The sequence below is a fragment of the Accipiter gentilis genome, unplaced genomic scaffold (genome assembly GCF_929443795.1).
Source record: "Accipiter gentilis unplaced genomic scaffold, bAccGen1.1, whole genome shotgun sequence".
NCBI lineage: Eukaryota > Metazoa > Chordata > Aves > Accipitriformes > Accipitridae > Astur > Astur gentilis.
Window position 1 is genome coordinate 327,645 of NW_026060847.1, and position 27,412 is coordinate 355,056.

The 27,412-nt window shown below is 54.9% G+C and overlaps 1 protein-coding gene and 1 non-coding gene across 2 annotated transcripts in view; both read left to right on the forward strand.

Annotated features, from left to right (window-relative positions):
* LOC126036932 (scavenger receptor cysteine-rich type 1 protein M130-like) overlaps positions 1 to 27,412 on the forward strand; it is a 189,847-nt gene that overhangs the window by 50,272 nt on the left and 112,163 nt on the right. The gene's annotated exons all lie outside the window — the stretch shown is intronic.
* Positions 5,928 to 6,000, forward strand: TRNAF-GAA (transfer RNA phenylalanine (anticodon GAA)). The gene has a single exon. It is a non-coding gene; the product is annotated as a tRNA-Phe (tRNA).

Consider the following 27,412-nt stretch of genomic DNA (forward strand, 5'->3'; position numbering starts at 1 on the left):
TTGGGACGGGACATAACCAGGACAGCTGACCTAAACTAACCAAACAGATATTCCATACCATATGACGTCAGCTCAGATATAAAAGATAAGTGAAGGGAGACGGAGGGGGGGGCATTTTTGTCTTCCGGAGCAAGCACTACGCGTACAGGAGCCCTGCTTCCCAGGAAGTGGCCAGACATCGCCTGCTGATGGGAAGTAGAGAGTAACATCATTTGTTTTTTCTTTGCTTTCGCGCGCAACCTTTGCTATCATTTTATTAAACTGCCCTTATCTTGACCCACGAGCCTTTCGTTATATTTTTCTCTCCCCCATCCAGCTGAGGAGGGGGAGTGATAGAGCGGCTTTGGTGGGCACCTGGCATCCAGCCAGGGTCAACCCACCACAGTCCTTTTTGGCGCCCAACGTGGGGCACGACAACGGCAGTTTTGCATTAAGCGTTCTATAGCTAGTCATTAAGTGGCAAGCTCCTGTGCAGGTCACAGAGCTTGTTAGCTGCTTGCTTATCTCTAGCTTGCTGAGTTTGGGAACATGTTAATGCAAATAATGGCTGTGTGCTTTGTCCTGGCACTGATGGCTTTGTTGTGCTGTGGGAGCTATCTTGTGTGGAGAATGAAGGAACGTGGGAACGTGCTAATACAAATAGTGTCTATGTGCTTTGTCCTGGCAGTGATGGCTTTGCTGTGTTGTGGGAGCTATCTTGTGGAGGAGATGAGGGAACACATCTCCCTCTCCCTACCAGGCATTGATGTGAATGGTTTTATTATGCAGGCTCCCGAGGTCCTTGTTCACCCTTACGTGAGCCCTCTCTATCGAGTAACGCAGAAAAAGAACTATTTTGAATGGGGCCCTGAACAACAACAAGCCTTTGAGCATATCAGACAGGAAATAGCTCATGCAGTAGCTCTTGGGCCCGTCCGAACAGGACCAGATGTACAAAATGTACTCTACACTGCAGCTGGGGAACATGGTCTCACCTGGAGCCTGTGGCAGAAAACACCAGGAGAAACCCGAGGTCGACCATTAGGGTTTTGGAGTCGGGGGTACCGAGGATCAGAAGCTCACTATACCCCGACTGAAAAAGAGATCTTAGCAGCATATGAGGGGGTTCGAGCCGCTTCAGAAGTTGTTGGTACAGAAACATATCTCCTCTTGGCACCACGATTGCCCGTGCTACACTGGATGTTCAAAGGAAACATCCCTCTACACATCATGCAACCAGCGCTACATGGAGTAAGTGGATAGCATTGATCACGCAACGGGCTCGACTGGGGAAATCTAACCGCCCAGGAATTCTGGAAGAGATCATGGAATGGCCAGAAGGCAGAGATTTTGGAGCATCACCTGAGGAGGTGACTCGTGCCCAAGAGGCACCACCATATAATGAGTTATCAGAAGATGAAAGGTGTTATGCTTTGTTTACTGATGGATCCTGTCGTGTGGTAGGGAACCATCGGAAGTGGAAAGCTGCTGTGTGGAGTCCCACACGACAAGTCATTGAGGCCACTGAAGGAGAAGGCGAGTCAAGTCAGTTTGCAGAAGTGAAAGCCATCCAACTGGCTCTAGACATTGCTGAACGAGAAAAGTGGCCGGTACTCTACCTCTATACCGACTCCTGGATGGTGGCTAATGCCCTATGGGGGTGGCTACAGCAGTGGAAGAAGACCAATTGGCAACGCAAGGGTAAACCCATCTGGGCAGCAGCATTGTGGCAGGACATTGCTGCCCGTGTAGAACACATGACTCTAAAGGTACGTCATGTAGATGCTCACGTGCCCAAAAGCCGTGCCACTGAAGAACATCGAAATAATGAACAGGTAGACAAGGCTGCCAAAATAGATATAGCTCAGGTGGACCTGGACTGGGAGCGTAAGGGTGAGCTATTTGTAGCTCGATGGGCCCATGAGACATCGGGACATCTAGGGAGAGATGCAACGTATAGGTGGCCTCGTGATCGAGGGGTGGACCTGACCATGGACCTGACCTGGCCATCACACAGGTCACTCATGAATGTGAAACATGTGCTGCAATCAAAAGAGCCACCAGAGTAAAGTCTCCCTGGAACAGAGGGCGGTGGTTGGGTTTTCAATATGGCGAGGCCTGGCAAATTGACTACATTGGACCACTGCCACGAACACGCCAAGGCAAGTGCTACGTACTCACCATGGTGGAAGCAACTACTGGTTGGCTAGAAACATATCCTGTAAACCATGCCACTGCCCGAAACACCATCTTAGGCCTCGAAAGGCAAATTTTATGGCGACACGGTACCCCAGAAAGAATTGAATCAGACAGTGGGACTCATTTCCGAAATAACCTTATAAGCTCCTGGGCAAAGAAACATGGCATTGAGTGGGTATACCACATACCCTATCACCCGCAGGCATCTGGAAAAAATTGAGAGATATAATGGACTGTTGAAGAGTATGTTGAGAGCGCTAGGCAATGGGACATGGAAGCATTGGGATGCAAATTTAGCAGAAGCCACTTGGCTAGTTAACTCTAGAGGATCTGCTAACCGTCCTGGTCCTGCCCAAACAAAACCCCTACATACTGTGGGAGGAGATAAGGTCCCCGTGGTGCACATGGGGAAGTGGCTGGGGAAGGCAGTGTGGATTGCACCTCCCATGGGAAAAGGCAAACCCATTCGTGGGATTGTCTTTGCTCAGGGACCTGGGTGTACTTGGTGGGTAATGCGGAAGGATGGGGAGACCCAGTGTGTGCCTCAAGGACATTTAACCTTGGGGGAAAAATAATCTGTGATGTGAGTTGTATGTTGCAGGAAGTAATGTAGCAGGAATGACCTGAACTGCAGAGGAGTGAAATTCGCAAGGAACCAGACAAGTGCATCGGTGACCCAAACCAAGCCGACGTTGGTGCCCAACGATTGAACGTACTGCTTCTCCTGTCCTGACCACTCATCTAGATGGATGGGGCCCAAGTCATAACCTGTGTGTGAACATCTGAAGGAGTGGAAGAAGCCCCTGGAATATCTATCTCTTAAAGGACAAGGGATAGTAATTAATAAGAATGTATAAATCTGTACGTTGGGTATAAAAGTTGTTTAAGTATGTAGTTTCAGTTGTAAGTGTTGGTAAGAAAGGATTTCAGTAATGAGAATTAAATACAATAGTATGGTTAGAAGATATCTGTATTAAATTATGTGGGACCTGAGCAGGACGCAAATGGTATGGAATAAGGGGTGGAGATTGTATTGGGTCTGGCTGAGATGGAGTTAGTACTCCCTATAGCAGCCCTCATAGCACTGTGCTCTGCAGCTCTGTAGCTAGAAAGGTGTTGATAACACACCAGTGTTTTGGCTACTGCTGAGCAGTGCTGGCACAGCATCAAGGCTGTCTCTCCAACATTTTTGCCCTCCCCTCAATGGCAGGCTGGGGCAGGGCAAGATCTTGGGACGGGACATAACCAGGACAGCTGACCTAAACTAACTAAACAGATATTCCATACCATATGACGTCAGCTCAGATATAAAAGCTAAGTGAAGGGAGATGGAAGTGGGGGGCAGTTTTGTCTTCCGGAGCAAGCACTACGCGTACAGGAGCCCTGCTTCCCAGGAAGTGGCCAGACATCGCCTGCTGATGGGAAGTAGAGAGTAACATCATTTGTTTTTTCTTTGCTTTCGCGCGCAACCTTTGCTATCATTTTATTAAACTGCCCTTATCTTGACCCACGAGCCTTTCGTTATATTTTTCTCTCCCCCATCCAGCTGAGGAGGGGGAGTGATAGAGCGGCTTTGGTGGGCACCTGGCATCCAGCCAGGGTCAACCCACCACAGAAAATTTCCTTTACTTTAGAGTACACCCTGCTTTGTCCTTCCTCTTGAAAAGTGCTCTCAGAAACATCCTGGGGGTGATCTGGAGCTGTGAGTTGCCCTGACCCACACAGCACCCTCTCGTCAGCAGAAGGACCCTGCCCTGCTGGGCACTGCTTCTTCCACCCACAGCTTCTCCCCACTCTGCTGTTGGAGTTCCCCAGGCAGGCTGAGTACTTACCCTGACCGGTGGCAGAGTCCCTGCCCCAGCACACAGCCCCCCTTTGGGGTGCAGGGACCCTGCTCAGAGGGACAGCCCTGGGCACCCCAGGCTGCACACCCACCTTCACACTCTGCAGCCATCCCCAGCTGAAGGCAGCTGACATGCCCTGTCCCTCTGAGGGTGCAGCAGGGAAGCTGTGCTCCAAAGCATGGCCTTTTTCTCTGCACTGCAAAAACTGTGAGTCCCTCTGACAGATCCCTTAGGCTGTGGGATGTGCCAGCTTTAGGAGGTCATTCCAGGAACCACAGTTACATTGCCCTGCAGCCAGAGACTTACCCTGTCAAGGGCTGTGAAGATTTTTCTCCAGGTCAGCTCTCCTCTCCCCTCCCACCCCAGACTGCCTTTAACATCTCTCTCTGCCTCACTCCTCTCCCCTCGGTGCCTTCAGGCGCTTTGCAGAGGAGCTGCTCCTGGGCAGAGCTGTCTCTCGGCAGTGCTGCCTGCTTGCCATGAGCTCCCTCCAGCCCAGGAGCCCAGCCCAGCTCAGCAGCAGAGGACCAGCCCAAGGCAGCCCTTTCTCTGCCCCCTCTGGGCTGCCTCCAGGTGTCCCTGGGGCTCCAGGGGAACCTGCTGGGAAACAGGCTAAGGCAATCACTGGTGTTTATTCCCTCATCTAGCGAGAGCCAGTTCTTTCCTGAAATAAAACTTTCTGCTCAGACACAATGTTACATCTACATGCGACTTTTTTTTCGTTCCAGAAATATAATCCTTCTCTCAGAGTTACTGTTAATGTACCACTTTTTTTGTGTTATTTTTTTAGACAGGATACTCAGAGAGTGAAGGGCAGGGATCTCCTTTGCACCTGCTGACGGAGGGGGTCCATGGACTGAGGGAAGGGATCCATGGGTCAATGGTGGCGTTTCATCCTGCATTTGTATTCATGGCATTTGAAGGAGAGTCAGCTCCCTCCCATGCACACCACAGAGCCACAAGAGGTGGGATTTTTCTTGAATCTCTTCATCTGTGCTGTCTGTTTATTTGGGGGTGGGAGTTTCAGCTGCAGAGTCACACATTGGTATTGTGGGTCCTCCCATGCAGCTGTGTCCATGGGAACAAGTGCCCCCAGCACAGGAAAGACATGCATCAACTGGAGCAAGTTCAGTGAAGGGGCACCAACACAGTCAGGTGTGGGGGGGTGTGCACGGGGCTGGAGAACTTTCCACCTGAGGAAAGGCTGAGGGAACACTGTGCAGTATGGAGATGAGAAGGCCTCGGGAAACCTCACAGAAGCATTTCAGTACCTATCAGGCAGTTAAGAAAAGGGAGCCAGGGTCTTCATCATGGTGCATGGTGGGAAAATGTAAGGCAAGGGACGAAAGTTGAAAGAACGTTCAGGCAGGAGATGAGGTCCATGAGGTCATAACCATAAGGTCACTTATGCACTGGAAGAGGTTGCACTGAGAGGTTGTGCAGTCCCACTCCTTGAAGGTTTTCAAGCCTTGTCTCCCCCTAAATATGGTCTCCAAACATTGAACAGAACACTCTTGCTCATGCAGAAGGAAGCAAAAGCCTATGGCACCAGCAAAAGCTCTGCCTCCCCTGGGCCCTCTCTCCCCTATGACAGAGGTCTTCCACCAACCCCACCCTTCTTCCACCTCCAGCTTTGGACACTGCGCATGCCTGGCCTGCCCACTTGCCTTCACCACTCACCTTTGTAACCGAGGCCCGACACATATCTTGGCACTCCCACTGTAAGCTGGCACCCACCCCACACCTGGAGTCTACCTGGCCATGGAGGCAGTTAGAGGCCAGGTCTCCTCTGCCTGGCACTGGGCACAGCTTTTGCCTGGGAATGTCCCCAAGGAGCTCTCTTCATGAGTATGTCAGCCTGTGGCCTGGCAGGGGTGGAACTGGGACAAGGGCTGCTGGGGCAGGGCTGAGGTAGCTCAGCTGGGAGAGCGTTAGACTGAAGATCTAAAGGTCCCTGGTTCAACCCCGGGCTTCAGCACTGATTTGCTCCTGTAGATTTTTGCAGACACTGACTTCTTCCAGCCTGCCCTGGCCCTCCTTGTTCCTTCACCTCTTGGCAGAGCACTGCCCCTGAACTGTAGCTGCAGATCTGCAGGTTAGAATGAACCTTCCTCTTGCACTGCAAGCCCCCAGCCTTCCCCTGGACAGGACTCCCCATTCTGTGCTTCATTGGGGTGGTCTCTAGCCGCCCCTCCTTCCCTGCACCACAGCAGATGGCATCTCTCCTTTGCAGGGTCTCTGCAAAGACCCTGTCTCTCTCCTCTTTGCCATTCTCGATGGTGCACAGACTGCTTGCCTTGTCATAGACACATCACAGGAGAAGAGCATCTCTCCTGCTGGCAGGCATTAAGGGGATGGAGCTCAGTGGAAGAGCGCCCGCTTCGCATGTGGGAGGTCCTGGGTTCAGTCCCTGGCATCTCCAGGGGTGGTGCTTTTGCCCTGACTGCCCAGCCTCAGGCAGCTGTGGGCTGGAGCTCAGGCACTGCTCCTCCCCAGGCCCTTTGGGCCTGACCTGCCCACCCAGGGCTTGGCTGTGAGGTGGGCAGGGCTGTGGGAGTCCTGTGTGTGCTGCCTCTTCTGAGCCCTTTCTTGGAGGAGAAGCAGGCAGCTGTGCTGGACCCGAGACCAGGTCACTGCCCTGAAACCTAGACCCACAAACCAGCCAGGGGAAATGCTTGGCAGCAGAGTGTGCCTGCAAGGAGACCTCAGGGAGGGTATAGACAGCAGCAGCACACTACGGAATCCCTTCTGGCTGCACTGGGAGATGTGGTGTGAGGGTGCTGGTCCAGTCCAGGTGTCCTTTGGGACCAGAGCAACACTGCCCTGCTGGCTTTCCAGGGCGAAGGCTCTGGGATTGTCCTGTCTCCACTCTAGGTGGAGATCCCATACCACATGGGAAACACTCTGTGCCAGCAGGTAAGGGTGTCAGGGCTGGACGAGCATGGGCAGGGCTGTGGGACTCCCAGCTGGAGTTTTCCTTCCACCATCCTTCCACCATTGCCACTGGCTTGAGAAGAGCCTCAGCTCAGGGAACTTGGATCTGCTGAGGTCAGGAACAACCCTGCAGAGGTGGGACCGGTGCAGACCTCTTGTTCCTGGGGTGTTTGGTGACTCTGTCACTACTCCGTAACTACTGTGCTGGTAGGATCAGGGAGTCACAACTGTCCACAGCCATGCACAGGCAGGGAGGGCCAGGAGATGGTGCCTCAGCTCCTCCCTTGGCAATAACACCCACAACCAAAATGGGGCATGAGACATGGACTTTCACTGCAGGGTGCCCAGCACCCTGGTGAGCCGAAACTCAGAGAAATAAGGCTGCTCTCCTATGGGCTTGAAACAGTCAAGCTCTGCCCAGCATGGGGGCTGCAGTGCTGAGACATGGGTTGTCACTGTGACCCCCCTCAGGCAGGTCCTCGGGAGCTGCAGGAACAACCACAGATCTGGGGTACAGAGACAATCTTGCTTTGCTGCAGAGAATGGACCCAGCCTGCAGGGCCTGACAGTTCAGGTCCCCAAATGCCATGAAGCAGGCTCGTCCAGCTCAGGCATGCTGGCCCCTCAAGCACACACAGGCCTGTGGCTCATCTCCCCAAGGAGGAAGAGGAAAATACCTGCCAAGTACCAGGGTAAGGGAGAAGTATTACACCTGTGGGAGGGCAGAGCTGGCAGTGAGGTGGCACAGGACAGGTGCTGGGTTCCTCTCCCCAGTCTCCACTTGGAGCACCTTGAGTCTGCACGTCAGTGTCCATACTGCCCATAGCCTCCACCATCCTGTGTTCAGAAGATAACACTCCCCCCTTCTTTCCTTCACTTTTATACCTTCCTTCTCTGAGATGCAGGGCTGGAGCTTGCCCCCATGGGAGTTTTCCAGGAGATGGAGGCTGTGTTTGCAGTGCCCGTGTATGTCACCCATCACCGTGGGGGTCTCACCTTGGGAACGCTGCTCTCCCATTGGGTCTGCCAGTAGGAAGGCTCTGGGATATCGGGCAGAGGGACGTGTGTGCCTGGGCTTCTCCCAGATCCCCGAGGATCACCCCGGCGTGGAGGAGCTTCCAGCAGGGAATGGGGCAATGGTGAAGTGGGGAGGATGTTGGTGACAGCCACCTCCTCCCCTCTTCTCCTCTAAGGCCAGATCCTGCTGCTTGCAGCAGTACTGAGCTCCAGCAACTCCCCACAGGGAACCCTGCCACAGACAGCCAAGGCACCTTCCAGCCCACAGCAGAGGAGCCTTTTGGGGAAGTGCCAGAGGGGTGTGGAGACCCACCAGGACAACCAGGGAGAGCAGTTTGGGCACCAGGTCCTGCCCAGGTGTCAAACCCTTCTCCCCGCCTGGTTCCTGCACAAGAGGTTTCTCTGCCCATAGGCACTGGGGCAGCTGAAAGCCACAGCCAAGGAAAAGGAACCCGGGCTCAGCTCCCAGCAGTGCCTATTTAGGGGAAGGACACAAAATCTCCTCTGCCATGGAAATGTGCCCACGTGAGCATCCTCCCAGATGAGCCCTTCTCCAGGCCAGGGACTGCACCATGGCTTCTGGCTGCAGCACACATCTCCTGGGGATCTCTTCTCCATCCCCCTGGCCCTCCAACAGTGCTGGGGGAAAGGTGCCCCCATCCCCTCTGTTCCCATTCCTTTTGTACCTGCACACAAGTACCGCCCTGACACAAATCCAAACTGACATCCATGGAGAGGCAGAAGAAGAGCGGGGGTGGGAGCTGGAGAAGAGCAGGAGGAGGGGTCCCAGGCAGCCGTGGGGCTTTGAAGCCTCTTCTCAGGAAGGAGGCAGCTCAGTGCCTTGAAAAGAGTGCTCAGGGTCTACGAGGGCCCAAGGCAGCAGGAGCAGCCCATGGAGACTGGGGTCCTGGCAGATAATGAGGAAAGGGAATCCCAGCCCCGTGTGTCCCAGAAAGAAGCTCTGCACCCTCTGCTGGGGCAGTGGGGAGCAGAGCTGCCTCTTATCCATGGTGGGAGGTAATCTGTGGGCCATCTTCCCCCCTGGGGCTGGCTGGGGTGTTCAGGGCACTGCGGCCACCTCAGGGCTCACTTCTGTGGGGCCACAGCCCAGGACTTACCCTGACATGGCAGCTCTGTCATGGCCTCTGTACTGTGGCACCAGCATGGCCCAGGCCCTGCCTGAGGCAAAGAGCAGCTGGGAAACCCTAGACTGACAAAATGGGTGCTCCCACTGCGGTGCATCACGGGACCTTTCAGAGAGCCATTTTGACTAGAAACTGCCTGTGGCCAGTAGGATGGAAATGTCTCTGTCAGCAGGATTATTCCCAAGGGACCATGGGCTCTCGCTGCTCCACAGCCTGACCCCAAGCCTGCTGTCCCTGAGACATGCCCATTTCCCCACCTCCATGACTTTGTTCTCTGTCCTCCTCATCAGCCTCAGGAAGATGCCCTCACACTTGGCCAGGCAAGCACCAGCTCTGGGTCAAAGCCCCCGGAGACTTTTAGTAACAACAAAGATGATACATAGCATAAAAAGGAAATAAACATAGAGGAAATTCCAGGCAGTTTCTACTGCCCATGGGCCAAGGGACATGGTTCCCTGGTGCTCACAGCTCTCCCAGCTCCACAGACCTCCCTTCTGGTTGCATGCAGCTGCACGGCAGGGATGGGGTCTCATGGCCTGGGGCTCTGGGACTGTTGTGCACAGAGCTTTGATGTCACAGCCATTCTGTCCTCAGGGGGATGTGCCAGAGATACCTCTTCAGCATCATCATAGCCCATGCTCCCAAAGGACAGGGGCCACGTGTCTTCTTCAGCTCCAGGGACCCCAGCACTTCTCCAGGAGCGCAGGCTGGCCCCTGCAAGCAGCAAGGCAGGACAATGTAGTTCGGCCCATGGGGTCTGTACAGCATCTTCCTCCCTGCTCCTCACCACATTCAGCTCCTTCTCCTACCCCTAGTCCCTCCAAGGAAAACTCCTGGGACAGGTTCCCCCTTCCCAGGAGGCTGGGGTCTCAGGACAGCAGTGACTTGGGTGGCCCAAGGGGTGGCACCCCAGGAACCAGCAATGCTAAATTTCCCTCTCACCTCCGGGTGCAACCCTGGGCTCTCCTCCCTCCTCTGGATCCCCGGCCATTTCCCTCTCTCCCTGACCAGGGGCAACATCCTCCATGGGATCAGAAACCTCCCTGGCATCATCATAACCATCTGCTGGGTCACCTCCAGGTGGGACAAGAACATCTGAAGAGAGAAGGGAGCTGGTGACAGTGAGAAGATACGTCCTGCAGAGCAGAGTGACAATGCGCAGGGACACAGGGCTGAGACACGGGTATTGGCAGCACCACAGGAGACCCCCATGTCCTCCCCATCTCCAGCGGTGACACAGAGTGACACCTCTGCCCATCACATGTCTTCAGGGAGATCAACTCCTTCTTGCCTCTGTTACCTGGTGCTGAGCCCAGACCATCCTCCTCCTCACTGACCCCAGGGTAGGGCTGCAGCTGGGTCAGGGACTCCTCTGAATAGGAGCCTGCAGAGATGCACGGTGGCTGTTATGAAGTGAGCCCCTCTGACCTGCCTCGTGGTCAGAGCTGCTGGGGAAGGGGGACCCACAGAGCTGGGGCTGCGTGGGGAGGAGGGCTGGGAAATCCCCCTGCCTCCCTGGGGCAAACCCTGTCTCAAAGGTGCTCCCAGAGCTGCCCTAGGACAGCCCCTTCCCTCACTCTGTGGGTGTCACTTGGGGTACAGAGGCAGGAAGAGAGGGGCTGTCCTGCTGGGACAGGCAAAGCTGTTTGTTTGGCAGAAAGCTCCCCTTCCAGGCCCAGGACCTGGATGGTCTCCCCACAGATCACGTGGCCGCAGTGTCACAAGGACCATGGGCTGGGGGGCTTAAGGGAATCAGCCCGGGGTTGGGGCCAGGGGAAAGGGGCCTGCAGATGTTCCTCCAGGAAGGACCCACACCCACCTGAGCGACCAAACCTCGCCTGCTTCTCCCACACTGGGCTGTAACCGATCTCCTCGTACAGGGCCTCAGGGAAGGGCTCCTGAGCACTCCTGGAGCCTGGGGACAGAGGTAGGGCTGGCAGAGGGACAGGCAGAGGGGCAATGGGATTCAGACTGCCCTGCCCCAAACCTGTTTCTTGGGCCAGCCCAGGACTGGCCCAATGGCACAGCCCCACTGCACTGTGCAGGCACAGCCGCCACATCCCCAGTGAGGGCAACATCACTGTGGAGATTATCTGGGGCAGCGTCACCCTCGCATCATCCCATCAGAGACAGCGCTCATGCCCCTCTGGCCCCAGGGTCATGTACCCCTTGGCTGACCCTGGAGCAGCTCCCATGTTTCCTCCACCTGGAGCTTTCCCCTATCTGCCCAATGGGTCTAGAGTAGCCAGGGGTGGGCAGGGCTGGGCAGAGGGGACAGCCTGGGGGCCTGACACCACGGGGATGGACCCTTCTGCCCTGCACTCCTCCCATCATCTCCCTTGTCCCAGAGTCCCCCCCCCCAGCACTACCCAGAGCATTGCCTTGGCCATCTGCCTTCTGCTCACATTTCCCCCAGCCCCGCTCTGGCATTTCTCTCCTTGCCCCATCGCTACCTCCCCCCGCCTCTGGGCTCTCTCCACCCCTTGCTGCTGGTGCCCCACGGCCAGGCACTCAATGGGGTGGTGCATGGGACAGGTGGCAGCACACGGTCTCACCCCCCCAGCTTTGCCAATGCCCCTCACTGACACCCCACAGCCCTTCCAGGAGGTATCTCCCCCTGGGACCGCTGTGGAAAGACCAACCTCTGCGCCCAGCCCTGGTGCATAGAGCTTGCCCAGCCAGGAGGGCCAGGAGCAGGAAGAGAAGGGCCCCCAGGATGATGCAGATGATGACGGGCACTGAGACTCTTCCTCTGCCACTCAGACGGCCCTGGGGGGAATCTGTGTGGGCAAGAATATGGAAAGGCCAGCACCAGGCCTGGGTGAGGTGGGAAAAGCACCATTCCTGACCCCCATCACACAAGGCAGCAGGGGGTGGAGGGCCCCAGGGATGAGCAATGGAGAAACTTCTACCCCAATGAGGAAATTTCAACCTTCCCTACCCTCCTCACCACCAGACCAGTGCCTTCTCCTGGGAGTTTCACACCCCAGCAAGGAGCCCCTTCCACCCCGCTGCGGGTCACAGTCTTGCCCTGGGGATACCCAGCTGCAGGGGCAAGGCAAGTTACCTGCTCGGGGTGGGAGTGCTGCTGTCCTGGGTGTAGCTGCAGAGGAGGAAAAGAAGAGCTGGGCTGAGAGGGTGGGTGTGAGGGCAGCGGGGAGCCTCTCCCCCAACACACCGTGTGTGTGTCTGTGGATGTCCCTGACACATCCCACCCAAATTGCCTCTCCTGCAGTGCTAGAAAGAGAGGGCGGGATAGGGAACAGTGGCTCTGCTCTGGGTGGCAGGCAGGATGGCACAGGCAGCCCAGGGGATAACCCTGGGGCTGCAGGGCCCCACAGGCAATGGCCAGAAGACGTCCAGTTCCACTGAGGCTGCTCCCCACTTGGCACCAGGCTCCTGCACTCTGCAGAAATGTTCTTGCTCTTGGGAGGTTACAGGCCATGCCAGGACCAACGGGGCAAAAGGCCTTCCCCCTTAGCAAGGGGTCCCAGCCCTGCCACTCACCTGAGCAGTTTACAGCAGCGTCCTCCTTGTGCCGGCAAGCACCGCCATCCCCAGGCCGGGCCCAGCAGTCCTGCAGAGACGGCTCTGTCCCACGGCACTCCACCTGCTCCAGCCAGATGGGGCCCGTCCCCTCCCCAAACGCAGCCTCAGGCAGGGCAGACATCGCGGGGCCACAGCCCAGCTGCCTGCACGCCACCTCGGCATCCCGCATGTCCCAGGAGTCGTCACACACTGTTCCCCAAGAGCCACGGTGCCAGACCTCCACTCTGCCCGAGCACCTGTCCTCACCTCCCACGGCACGAATCTTCTCCCTGTCTGGAGAAGGCAAAGACCTCCCATGGCACGGAGACTGCAGGCAGAGCCCTGCCAGACAAGAAGCATCCACAGAGGAGCAGCTCCCTACCTGTGCACCTCGTGGAGTTGGGGCACGGGGCCAGAGGGATTGAGGGCATCTCTGGGCGTCTCCCTGAAGAGGAAACACTGTGGTGAAAGGGCTGGTTTGGGAGATCGTGCAGAAGAGAGCAGAACTGAGCTCTGCTTGTGCCTCCCTCTGCTATCTCGATCACGGCAGCAACTGAACCCTGGTCATTGAGGGGGCATGCACAGGACTGTGGGGGGACCCAGACTGCTCAGCCCCCAAAAGTCCCTGTTTAACAGAGCAGCAGGAACATGTCTATGGAGGGGAGGCTCTTCTGAACCCTGTCTGGTCTCTTCTGAGACCTCACCTGGAGATGCCTCTGCCTCCCCCAGGTGCTGCTGGCAACCTGGGTGGCAATTGCTGCTGGATGTGTGTGGCTGTGATCGCTTTTCTGCCACCAGCAGCAGAAGGGACTGACATGGAAAGGGAAAGCCCCTCCAAGCTCTTTCTCTACATTTGGCCATACCCAGCAGGCAACAGGCGCTGAGGTGACACTGGGGTGCCCAGGTGGTTCAGAGTTACCAGTACAGGTGATGCGGGTCTCCTCTTGCAGGTCTTCACATGACCGTGGGTTCCAGGGAGCAGAGGGACACTGCCAGAAGGAGCTGTTTTTTTCCCCACACTGCACGTAATCCAGCCACGTAGCACCAGACACCCTTCCGTAAGGCAGCTGTGTTTCCAGAGTTCCTCCATCCCCGCAGCCCAGCTCCTTGCATGCCAGAGACACCGTGTCGAGAGTCATCGAGTTGGAGCAAATGCTGCCCCACGTCCCGTTGTAGAAAACCTGCAGGCGCCCGGAGCAGCCATCACTGTTCTCCAGCCTCAGGGCCACGAACTCTGGGAGGATAGGCACCAAGGGGGAACAGGCTGGTCTGGGGCTCTGGGACCCAGGACACCCTGCACCCCCCAGGCCCTTATCTGGGTAGGGCCAGGGCCAGCACATCCCCCTTGCACCCAAGTGCAGAGAGAAGTCCCTGATGGACAGACACCCCTGCCCTTCCTGCTAACCCTCAGGGATGGCTGAGCTCTCCAGGGACCCGCAGTGGGACTGAGGGTACCCGTGCATGGGTGTCCACAAGACATGCTCGGGCTGGAGCTCAGAGGCAGCCAGGGACAGCCTTGGCCATGCCTGTCTCTCCTTGTGTCCTGGCCTCCCCAGGAACTAGATTCCCACTACAGCTCCCACCACAGACCTGAGCAGATGACTCCCGCATCCTCTTTGTGCCCGCAGTCGTGCTGCCCCCAGGGCCTGGCAGGGCAGTCCCAGAGAGCAGCTTCGGTCCCAGAGCAGTTCACGCCATCCAGCCAGATCTGCCCGGAGCCTTCCCCGAACTGAGCAGAGCCGGCTGCCTTCACTGCCCCTCCACAGTCCAGCTGGTGGCAAACGACGGCAGCATCAGACAGGTCCCAGCCATCATCACAGACAGTTCCCCAGATGCCCTGGTAGTAGATCTCCACTCTCCCAGCACAGCGCCCAGACCCGTTCACCAGCCGGACCCTCCGGCTCCCTGCAGTGGGCAGAAACCTCGGTTGCTGTCAGGGGCCGGCTGCCCACCCACCCCATCACCTGGGGGGCCCGTGCAGCACCACTCACCCCAGCAAATGACTGCCACGTCCTCCGCAACCCCTGCTGCCAGTGCACTCTCGGGCAGGGAGGTGTTGCAGAGAGACAGGTTGGCCTCGTGCCCTGTGCACCGGACCCCTCGCAGCCCCACGGGACCCGTCCCTCGCTCAGGCTTTGGGGGGTTGTAGGCTGTCCCTGCCTCTCCGCACTGCAGCTGCCGGCACACCACGCTGGCCTCCTGCACGTCCCACTGGTCGTCCAGGACTCTGCCCCATGTCCCGTTCTGGAAGATCTCCACTCGTCCGTCGCACCGGCTCCCTCCACCCACCAGCCGCAGGGATGCAAAGCCGGCTGAGCCTGGGGAGAGCAGAGATGCCACAGCACCCTTCAGGGAGCAGGGTGAGGGGGGATTTTCCAATCATACACAACAAGATTGAGACTTTTGCTGATGAGAAGTGAAGGCAAAATCCTCTCTGCAGCTCACACCCAGGTCTGCTGCTGCTGGGGGCACCCAGGCACCTGCTGCCTGGGTGGTGGGATAAGGCTCTGTAGAGCTCTGTCTGGAGTCGGGATGCAGTTGTCTGCAGCCAGAGAGGTGGAGCACAGCCCTGGAGCCCTGTCCTGGGCTTGTCCAACAGTAGGAGAATGGAGGAGCCCAGGCCTGGTGGTGGTGTTGGGACCTAAGCCACTGCCCTGGGGGCAGATGCTTGCCTCCGTTCAGCCCTCAGCTCTCACAAAGTAGAGCTGTCATTCTGAGCAGGCAAAGCCCTCCAGATGGCTCCTGGGGAAGCCAGGGTTTCTCCAGGGAGAAATTCAGCCTTGCACAGCCATGGGATCCCTGCTTTGGGTGGCCACGTCACACACGAATGGCAAATGGAGTTAATGAAGCATTTTTCCAGCACTCACCTGAGCAAACGACAGCAGCGTTGTTCCCGTGGGAGCATGGTGAGGCTCCCAGGGTGATCACTGGGCACTGTCCCAGGTGGGCTTCTGTCCCATCACAATGGAATGAGTCTCTCCAGACGGGGCCAGTGCCTCTCCCAAAATGCTCTCCTCCAGGAATGGACTCAGCAAACCCACAGTTGAGTTGACGACAGAGAACGTGGGCATCTGAGAGATCCCAGTGGGAGGCACAGAGGGTCCCCCAGGTCCCCGACACCTGGACCTCTACCCTCCCTGCACACGCTGTGCTGCCGTTCACCAGGCTGAACCCTGTGTATTGTGGGGACAGAGGAGGAGGAGAGAGGGTGGATTGGTGCTCACATACCCGCAGTAGCTGGCAGGGAGGCCAGAGGGACAGCATGTCTTTCTTCTCCTTCTGCACCATTTTCATGCTGCAGACAATCCCATCATCCCTCCTGTCCTCACACCTGGCCCAGCACGGTCCTTGCTCTGTTCCCCAACCCCTGCCACAGCCCTGGTGGTCAACACCTCCCTGAGTCCTTACGTGTGCAGGTGACAACAGCGCTGTTTGCGTGGGTGCAGGGCTGGTCCCTGGAGGACCCTCTGCGGCAGGAGATGAGGCGGGATTCATTCCCCACACACTGCAGCTCTCCATCCCAGATGGGACTGACACCTCCTCCAAAGTGAGCTGGCCCAGAGACAGGCAGTGCCATGCCGCACTGCAACTCCCTGCAGACAACGTCAGCAGCTTTGGGACTAAAATGTGAATCACAGACAGTTTTCCACTGGTCCCCGTCATGGATCTCCACACGTCCTGAGCAGTGGCTCTTCCCTTCCACCAGCCGGACAAATCCTGGAAAAAAAACCCATAACAACTGGGAGTTCCCAGAGCCCTCTGGCAGTTAAATGCCCATGTCCTGCATCATCCTCAAGCAAGCCATGACCAAACTGCCCAGCACACATTCCAGAGGAAGTTTTTGGGGCGGTGTTGGTGACACAGGCACATCCAGACCCCCACGCATCCCATCTCTACACCAGCAGAGCACTTGAGGGTGCGTGTCTGTCACAGACTCACAGGCACAGGTACTGCTCAGACAAACTGCTGCACACAGGGTCCCCTGAGCAGCCTGGCATGGTCCCCCCAGCACTGCCATAGTGTGAGCAGTTTGGATCCAGGAGAACTGGCCCAGATGATAATGACTGCTGCAGCCTGCCTAGCCCCTGCAGAGCTTTGGGCCAGGCAGGACCATTGCCCAGATGCAACCAGAAGCACCCTCTGATCCCAGGGGTTTTCCTGGGGTGTTGGAAGGTTCATTTTAGGTGGAAGATGTCACAGAGCAGAGAAACGGTGCAGCAGCTATCATGCCTGGTGCCTGTGAAGATCCCTCTGATGTCTGTTTGGCGGGGAGGATGTCCTCAGCCAGGGACACAGTGCTCTGCCTGGAGGTGTCCACAACCCAGATGGATGGCATGACAGAGGGGCAGGAGAGTCCCCCTTGACCCATGCCAGCTCTCAGAGAACAGCAGGCACAGATGAGGGTCAGTAACTGCTGCCAAAGACCCTGTGTCATGGGGCGGTGTGGGGAACCATGGGCAGGCAGGAGAGATTGGGCAGTGGGTCACTGCTGCCTACATGGGGCTGTGCCCCAGAGGGCTGTCACAGTCCCAGGGATATGTCCCAGTGCCAGCCTGTGACTGTGGTGATGCAGGAGGAAGCAGCCAGAGTCGAGCATCTGCCAAGCCTCTAACCCTCGCAAATGCTGGTCCACACAGCCAAGCCCTGGGCACAGGCAGCAAAGGGCTTTGTGTTCACGCTGCTCCATTCCCCAGGGCCCACCACTCATCCTTTCTGAAAAGCCCATTTGATTCAGGTGAGGTAACCATGTCTGCAAAGGGGAATGACCAAGGAGGATCAGCCATCTCATGCCGTTCCTCCAAGGTGTGTGTGGAGTGCTGAGCAAGTGCCCCCGCGTGTTTCCAGCACAGGGACCCTCAGCATTGTTGGCTGCAAACTGGCAGAATGGGTGGAGATCAGTGAAGCCCAATGGACACCCCGGGGAAGGGATGGAGGATTCATCTGCAGCCCAAGACACTGACTGAGGGTGACTGAGACACTCTGGCAAGGTCAGATCACCCTGGGGTAGGATCCCTCTGAGCCTTCCCCAAGGACTGGGGACATCAACAATGACAGTCCCAGCCTGGCAGTTAGACCAGCACAACTGGGCCCTGCTCTGGTGTCCCCTTGTTGCTCCCTGAGAACACAGCCACGGTCCCTTCCCCCATCCCAGACCCAGAGGTAAGCAGCAGGCTGTCCCCTTACCTGAACAGATCACTCCAGCATCCTCACTGTGGTAACAGTTATGTTTACCCCATCCACCATGTTCGCAGTCAGACAGGGCAGACTCGGTGCCTTTACAGCCAACATTATCCATCCAAATAGGGCCAGATCCTGCCCCAAAGTGTCCATACTGAGGAGCTCCAACAGCAGACCCACAGCCCAGCTGCTTACAAACCACTGCTGCATTGTTCATGCTCCAGTTGTCATCACATACGGTCCCCCACTCGCCATTGTGTTTCACCTCCACTCTCCCAGCACAGCGACTGCTGCCATCCGCCAGCCTCACCTCCACAGCTCCTTCAAACACCAGCATGGGATGCGTCAGGAGAGTGCCAAACCCCAGCACTGCAGGTCTGGGGGAACCCCCTACGTGCGCCGAATCACAGGTACTGGGGTAGGAGCCCTCTATCTCTCCCTCTCTCCTCCAGGCTCTCCCCAGATCAGTGCAGGGGTCCTTTTTATCCCCATGGACTGCACAAGGCTGTGGGTGCCCAGTTCCAGCCCAGCTGTGTCACTCGCCATCCCACTGCACAAGGCAGCTCTTCCCACCCCAACAGCCACCTGCCCCCCACTCACACCCACCCACACACTGCCCAGCACTGCACTGGACACCCTCTACTCCCCAGCCTGGCACCCCCTCAACAGCTCCTTGTACCCAGGCCTGCAGCTTCCAGCACCAGACTGGACCTGCCCCAGCACCATCCAAACCCACCCCCACCCCCAGGGCTTTTCACGTTCCCAGGGAGCACTGAGATGATTCTGAGGATCCCCCAACCCATGTCCCCTCCTCACCCCTGGTGTCAGCCCAGTCCATGCCCTGGGCCAAGCTCCCCAGGAAGGATGTCTCTCTACTGTAGATGCCCCAGTCCCCTTCTCTCTGTGGGGTCCAAACTGCTCTCATGGGGTCAGGGGGTCCCCTGGACCAAGGGGGCAGTGAGCAGCACACAAACCCTCCGAGGTACCCTAGAGCTCGGCAGTGCCCTGGGCATCTCTGGGTGCCGCCATCACCAGCTAGGCCACCACCAGCTCCAGAGGCACAGTGCTGGGGAACAGGGCATCCCAAAGGGGTACCCCAGGACAGGGTGTCTATGAATCCAGCCAGGCACAGGCTGCCCTGAACACTGGACCCTTGGAAAAAGAGCTATTCTTGCCAACCCAGATGGGCACAGGGAAAGGCCCAGGGTCCATGGACCTGAGCACCTTCTGCCCCTCATCTCAGTAGCACCTGCAAAGAAACCCCATTCCCAGAAAAATCCCAATGACCACACTGGTACCTGCTGGCCCTGGGCTGTGGGACAAGGGAGTTGACACTTACCCCTGCACAGCTGTACCCAGAGGAGAAGCCACAGCACCTGCGGGAACACCAGTCCCTCTGTCCCCATCCTGAGCCTCCTGCCCTGCCAGCACACCACTGCTGCACCCCACTCCCTGTCACAGCTCCCGGGAACTCACAGGGACAACAGCAATGGGAGGGTTATATATCTCTGCAGATGCCAGCCCAGCTACAGGAGGAGCGAATTGAAGCAGCAGCACCTTTTTAGACATTATCGGGAGCCATCTCCCCTCCGACACAGCCCAGCCCTCCAATGAACTTCTCCAGCACCATTCATGACCATATATGAGAGGTGGCTCCGCTACAGATGTCACGTCACTGTGGTGGTGGGCCGACACAAGTCAGGGCCAGTTGTGGGGTGGGAACAGGTTTTTCACCCCCTGAACCGTGCCATGTGGACTAGGAGCACTAAGCATCTCCTGCACCGGGCACATCCAAGAGCCCCAGAGGCGAATGTCCAGCCACCCCTGTGCCATGGGAATCACAGGGCTGAGACTGCACCGGGGGCTGTGTCAGGAAGGGAAGGAAACAGCCCCTGCCCCTGCTTCAGACCCCGCTTTGCTGGGAGCAGCAGCTGGGAAAGGGCCTTGGCCAGGGGAAGAGCTCCATTCCACGAGTGCCGGCTCGTTTGTCCCTCCCTGGAGAGCCCCATGGTGGGTCCCTCGCACAAGCCAGACACGGAGCTGGGACATGTCCCTGCCCAGCAGCAGACATGCAGCCCAGAGGCTCAGACACATCCCTGACTCTCGGCATGTCACCGAGGGGCCGTTATTCCCCGCGGGTGGCTCGGGAGCTGCAGCCTGCAGGTGCACAAACCACAGCCCACGTGGCCTCGCAGCTTTCCCCGCGCTCCGGAGGAAGTCTGTGGTTTCCTCCTGGCGCCGTGCCCAGGCACATCCCTGTGGTGCCCCCGAGCCACCCCTACTCCGACTGCTCCAGCCAGGGCTGCAGGGGCTGCTCCTTCGGCCTCGCAGAGACGGGGCCGAGGGGATCCCGTCCCCTCTGATGCCCTTGTGACAGCACACGGCCGCTCTGCACCGAGCCCCGCAGCCATGGGGTGCCATCGGTGACGTGAACACTGCCATCCTCCCACAGGCACCGCTCTGTGCTCATGATTTATATTGATGGTGACCTCACACCCTTCCTACTGCCACCACTGCGTGTGCCTGAGTTACAGTGCCACATGTGTGGTTGCGGTGGATGGACGTCTGCTAATGATGGGTCTTCCAAAAAGCCATGTTTGGTTGTGGTCTGAATATTATTTTGGTGACACCAGAAGCAACGACCCAAGCTATGTGCCAGCCCCTGGCCTACCAGCTATCCAGGCACGATTGACATCACAAGTTCATCCATACACAGCCACGTGCATACTCCTAGCCTATCTGCTACTCAGCCACAGGTGATGTCATAGTGTCTGCATCTGACATGGGCCTGCTCCTGCCCTATCAGCTATTCAGACACCAATGACCTCAAAACCACCAACACAAACTAGGGGCCTGCTCCTGCCCTATCAGTTACTCAGGCAGCAGTGACATTAGAAGCACCTACACGTGCCATTGGCCTACTCCAGGCCTATGAGCTGCTCAGGCAGGAGTGACCTCATGAGCACAAACACAAGCCATGGGCCACCTCCTGCTCTATCAGCTACTCAGGCACCAGTGACCTCACACATACGTGTACATCCATTTGCCAGGTTCTTGCTGTTGCTGTAGTCTGCCTCTGGTGACCTTACAAGAACCTCTAAGGGCCATGAACCTGGTCCTGGCCTATCAGCTCTTCAGCCCAGAGTGACAAGTACATACCCAAGCCATGTTTCTCCCTGTGCTGGTTTCAGATCGGACAGAGTTGCATTCCTAGTAGCTGGCGCAGTGCTATGTTTTGATTTCAGTATGAGAAGAATGTTGATAACGCTGATGTTTTCAGCTGTTGCTAAGTAATGTTTAGTCTAAAGTCAAGGATTTTTCAGCTTCTTATGCCCAGCCAGCAAGAAGGCTGGAGGGACACAAGAAGTTGGGAGGGGACACAGCAAGCGCAGCTGACCCAAACTGGCCAACAGGGTATTCCATACCATGTGATGTCACATCTAGTATATAAACTGGGGGGAGCGGGGGCAGGGGGATCGCCGCTTAGGGACTAACTGGGCATCGATCGGCAGGTGGTGAGCAATTGCACTGTGAATTCTTTGTACATTCCAATCCTTTTATCATTACTGCTGTCATTTTATTAGGGTTATCATTATCATCATTAGTTTCTTCTTTTCTGTTCTACTAAACTGTTCTTATCTCAACCCACGAGTTTTACTTCTTTTCCCGATTTTCTCCCCCAGCCTCTGGGCGGGGGGGTGAATGAGTGAGCAGCTGTGTGGTGTTTAGTTTCTGGCTGAGGTTACACCATGACACTCCCTCTTGCCTATCAGCTACTCAGGCACCAGTGAGCTGGCCACCACATCTCCACCTACTTGCTATCTGCTTGCCTGTGAGATGCAAAGGCACAAGTGACCTCACAAGCTCTGACACAAGCCACGCCCCTCCTCTTGGCCTATCAGCTAGTCAGGTATCAGTAATCTCACAACCACTTACACAAGCCACGCGCCAGCTCCCAGCCTATGATCTACTCAGGCACCAGTGACCTCACAAGCCCATAGCAACCTATTTTCTATGTGCTCGTCTGGTGGGGTGATCCCATGTGGCAGCCCCCACCCAGTCACTTCCTCACTCCCCACCGGTGGGATCGCGGAGGAAAACGGAAGGACAAAAGTGAGAAAAAAATCTCAATGGTTGAGATAAAGACAGTTTAATAAGTGGATTACTTCTTCTACCTTGAAGAACGCCTAGCACTCCCCTAGTTCTATTGCTGACTATGACAACATATGGTGTGGAATATCGCATTGGTCCGTTGGGGTCAGCTGTCCTGACTTTGTCCCTTCACAGCCTCTTGCCACCCCCAGCCTCCTCGCTGTCGGGGCAGACTGAGAAACAGAGAAGGCCTTGATGCTGTGCAAGCGCTGCTCAACAGTAGCTACAATGTCAGTGTGTTATCAGTCAACACTCTTTTGAGCACCAAGGAAAAGTTCAGCACCACAGGGGCTGCTAACAAGAAAACTAACGCCATCCCAGCCAGACCCAGTACAATCTTTACACCTTCTTCCCTCCCGTTTACATCCCGCTCAGGTCCTACAGGATTCAATACATTTACATCCACCATCACCACCCCCTTCCCCATCCTTTGACATGACACACACAGAGCATACTGGATTTGGCTGGTGTGGCTCAGGTGGACCTGCACAAGTGCCAGCACGCTCCTGACCTCTCCCCTCTCTCAGTCAGCCAGAGCTGTTTGAAACATTCAATCAGGTTATCAACCTAAGGACAAGGAAATGTGTATAGCACCAGTCTGCACCCCACAGTGGTCTTACAGGTAGCTGTGAGATCCCCCACAACCCCATGGGGAAAGGGAGTTCCCCACTACCACCCTCCCTCTCTGCTTGGAACCTCAAAAGCCACTTTTGCAGTTCATGGGCTCACTGGCTAGTTTCTTTCATCCACATGGTCTCTTTTGAGATCATCTTTGGGTCTTTTCCGTATTGCCCCCACGCACGTATTTTTCTGAAGCTGGCATTTTGTCCTGCTTTTCAATGTTTGCAGATGGCATTGCCTGTGTCTTGCAGCACCGAGGAAAGCTCAGAGTCTGCCCCAGTAACCCTGCATGGCCATCCTGCTTCGCTGGGCTGGGATGTGGGGGACTCCTAGGCCGGTTCACGGGATGGGATGCTTCTTGCTATGTTAACAGGATTTGCACTGAGGGCTCCTTGGTGGCCGCCTAGGAGGGGGCCATAGCCCTCGGGCATGTTCCACCTTGTCTGTGTCCTCCCCACCCTCTTGAAATTCCCCCCAACCCAGACATGTCTGGACTTCTGCAGCCTGGTAAAGTGGGGGACCTTGACCCACCCTTGTACTTTTCTTTCTGTTCACATTTAAACTCTAATTGTTCATTCCATTAGCTCTTATTAAAGGTTTTATCCATTTTATACCTATGTTATAATGGCTATAAATATTTAATTTCTCCAGATTTATACATGTTTTTTATATATAAAAATACATATACATATAAACGTATACGTATATATATGCGTACAGAGGGGTATATATAGTTAAAATACAGTATCTATTCATAAATACATAAAAAAATATTTATACGTATTTGTACACTCACTGATATATATGTATATGAAACCAAAAATCTGTATATTGTAGTACAGTTATATATTTTGATAACTGAGCACTTCCTTGTCCAAAGCAGGCAGGCAGCCAATCACAGAGCTGCATGAGAACATGTGGGTATGACGGTGTCCTGGTTTCAGCTGGGGTAGAGTTAGTTGCTGGCTGGGGTTAAACCATGACAGTCCTTTTTGACGCCCAACATGGGGCTCGAAGGGTTGAGATAACAACGAACCTGACCAGAGCTTGTTAAACCAGATCTGTTATAAGCATTCATTACATTGCTCTAATAGTCGCTGGTCACTATGTTGATTTATGTGTTCTTAGAGTTGTTGCCCTGTTTTTTAAAGTTCTGTTATCTATCACCTCGCTTGCTGTATGTAGTCCCTCTTCTGCTGCTTATCATCCGTGGGAGGTGGATTAAGGCTTTCACTTTGATGTATTGTATAACATTAGTTTATGGTATAATAAAGTCATCAGCTGTGGGATTAAGCCAGTATTTGCAGTCAGCATTGTCACCTTTATACTGCGGGAGCCATCTGAGCCATCAATAACTACACCATTTACCTTTCCTCCTTGGAAAGCCAATCTATGGTTGGGGTGTTGGGGGATGCAACGAGTCTACGGAATTCCTGACAGTTCGAGAATAGCACGGCCTTGAGCAGCTTGTAGTAAGTATATCCTTGAGTAGTCTGGAAAGATCCAAGAAGACCAGTACGAAAACAAGATAGTGATAAGAAGAACCATCCTGACAAACTCACCAATCATGAATTGTTAGTTACTAACTAAGCCATTCATATACTAACACATACTCTGAAGAAGGGGATAAAAAGGTGTGTTAGAACAATAAAGTAGCCATCTTGCATGATCTATTGCTTGTCGTGTCCGTCTCTACTGCGACAAATGGTGACCCCGATGTGCCTGAGCGAACAGATCATCTAATGGTAATAAATCCAGCACTAGCGAGAAGTATACCAGCGGCAACGAGAGCTGCGAAAGAGTATACCGGCAGCGAGAAAAGCTGTGAAGCTGAGAGCAGTGGAATCTGCCTGGTCCGGACCTGAGCCTAGACACCTAGTAAGGTGAGCCACCGGGGACTAAACTGTTAGAATGGGGCAGCAATTAACAAAAGAAAAAGAGATGTTTTTGCCTACCTGGAAAGCCCTATTAAAAAGAAAAGGGGTCAAAACCCCAGAACAAAGCCTGAAAAGGATTTTAATATGGTGTAAGATGCAAGGCTTTACAGCCAGAACAGTTACTTCATTCAGTGTGGATGCATGGCAAGCAGTGGGCTGGAAAATGTTTGATGAGATCTCTAAAGGACAGAAAGAGCTCTGTAAGTTGGCGATCGTATGGCGTCTATTACGTGAGACCCTGAAGGAATGGAAAGCAGAATGTGATGCGAAAGATCAGCAAAAGAAAGATGAGAAATCAGAAAATGTTATCAATGAAAAAGTTTCTGCTCAAGTAACAGCTGCGGCCGATGCTGCAATATCAGCAGTTGCGGGCAGAAACCCCCTCATGAGCAAAATCAGATCATACCCTTATTCACCTCCTCCTCCTATGCCATTAATTACTTTACCGGGCGATGAGGGGCCCTCCTCACCTACTGGTGCGGCAGCGGAAGGGGTGACTCCATCAGCCCCCCCTGAGGAGAAAAATGCGGTGACTAACACCGAGCTGGAACGTGCGGGCCGTAATGAAATTGAGGGCCGAAAGGACGGTGAGAGTCAAACTGAATATGAGGGCCGAACAGAAAGTGAGAGCCAAAATGAAACTGAGGCAGAAAAAGCTCTAATTGACGCTATGCGATCTCTGCAGCTCGCAGATAAAACCATACCGAAAGAACCCCTGCCATGGACTCTCCCTCCATCCACAATAACTGTAGTCCCAAGATCCCCTGATCAATTCTGGGAGGGAGTTAGAAGATGTGCTGCCGACTCTGGCAACTGGGATGTAGTAGAACGCCTCAGCCCGTGCTCTCTAACACCTGCATTTCTAAAGCCTCTAGATAACGCAGCAGAGGCTCCTGTTACATTTCCTGTTTTCAAAGCTGCTGCAGGCACAAACCGGCACGATGAGCACAATCCAATAGGCTGGAGCGTAGTGCAGGATTTGCAGAATAAAGTACAAAAATTTGGAATCAATTCTCCTGAGGTAATGCAGGTTATTCGTATAATCAGCACAGATCTGCTGTGTCCATATGACATTATGCACCTTGCGCAAGTGCTGTTTCAGCCCGTACAATTGCAAGTATTTCAATACACCTGGAGGCAGATGGCACGCACAGCGGCGCTGCATAATTCACAACTGCCACAGGGTGACCCGAGATTAGGCCTTGGAGAGGATGCTTTGCTTGGTGAAGGGCAGTATAGTAACCCTCAGCTGCAGGCGACATGGCCTCCGATGGCTCTCAAACATGCCCAAAATATAGGCCTTATGGCAATAAAGCGAACCATGGATACGGCAGCTCCAAAGCAAAAATACATCACTATCCGCCAAGGCCCCACAGAACCCTTTTTACAGTTTGTAGAAAAAATATCTGCTGCCCTGGAAAAACAGGTAGAAGATGAGGTCTTAAGACAAATGCTATGCAAACAGTTGGCAAAAGATAATGCTAATGAGGACTGTCAAAAGATCATACAGGCTCTGCCAGGAGATCCTTCTGTTCCCTGACATGGTAGCTGCATGTTCTAAAGTTGGGACACTGGAACACAGGGTGGCCACCCTAGCCAATGCTATGAGAAATTCTGGAAAGTGCTTTGGGTGTGGCAGTGAAGGGCACATCACGGTAACTTCTCCACACAAAACATCACCAGGTAAACAACCGGTGCACCACTCACCAGAGATTACTTGCAAGAAATGTGGGAAATTAGGACATTTTGCAAAACAATGTCGTTCCAAATTTCATGCTAATGGACAGCTGCTACAGGAAAACCACAAAACGAGTGCGAGAGGGCGCGCGAGGAGAACAAATCCCCTCCCGACAGCTGGCCAATTCCTCTCTGCGAACAATTGTCAGCTGCAACAGCTGGCTCAGCAGGGTTGGATGTATCCACCGCCAACACAGTAACTCTAGTCACGAAAGATATGGTTAAGGTCCCTCTTAATGCAAGGAGTCCTATAGGACGGGGACTGAGTGCATTGCTACCAGAAAGATCAGGTAGCACGTTAAATGGAATAATCGTGCATGTGGGAGTTATTGATGCTGCTTTTACAGGTCAAATTTGTGCGATGATTTCGACCCCCTACCCACCAGTAACAATCCCTAAAGGTACTCACATTGCTCAACTTGTTCCTTTTTCGAGTTCTATTTCAAGAGCAGAACAGTGACTGCGATGCGATGGAGGCTTCAGCTCCACGGGAACCCCTCAGGTCTGCTGGTCTCAGACTGTCTCATCATCCTGACCACATATGACGTGCACGCTGTCGAATCACGGAAGATCTCCGACTCCAGTAAGGCTTGCAGGGCTCCTGGACACCAGAGCTGATATGATATTATTGCCGATTATCTGTGGCCATCTACCTGGCCAACAGAGGAGGCTGGTATGAGAGTAGTGGGGCTGGGAGGATCCACACGAGCAAAGATGGCAGCCACTCCAGTTCTGATTACCAATCCTGAGGGCCAACAAGCAGTTATTAAGCCATATGTGATGGCAGCTCCCCTCAATTTATGGGGGAGGGATTGCTTGTTGCAGTGGGGGGTGAGAATTATCACAGATTTTTAACGGGGGCCACTGTGCTGCAGGGTGTTAGACAACCCATGCTTGTTTTAACTTGGTTAACAAATAACCCTGTGTGGGTGGATCAGTGGCCCCTACCAACTGAAAAAATTAAAGGCCCTGCAAGAAATGGTAGCAGAACAAATAGCTGCCAGACACATTGAACCATCTCGCAGTCTGTGGAATACTCCAGTGTTTGTGAAAAAAAAGAAATCAGGAAAATGGAGATTTTTGCATGACCTGTGGCAAGTCAATGCTGTCATGGCCACGATGGGGGCTCTGCAACCAGGCA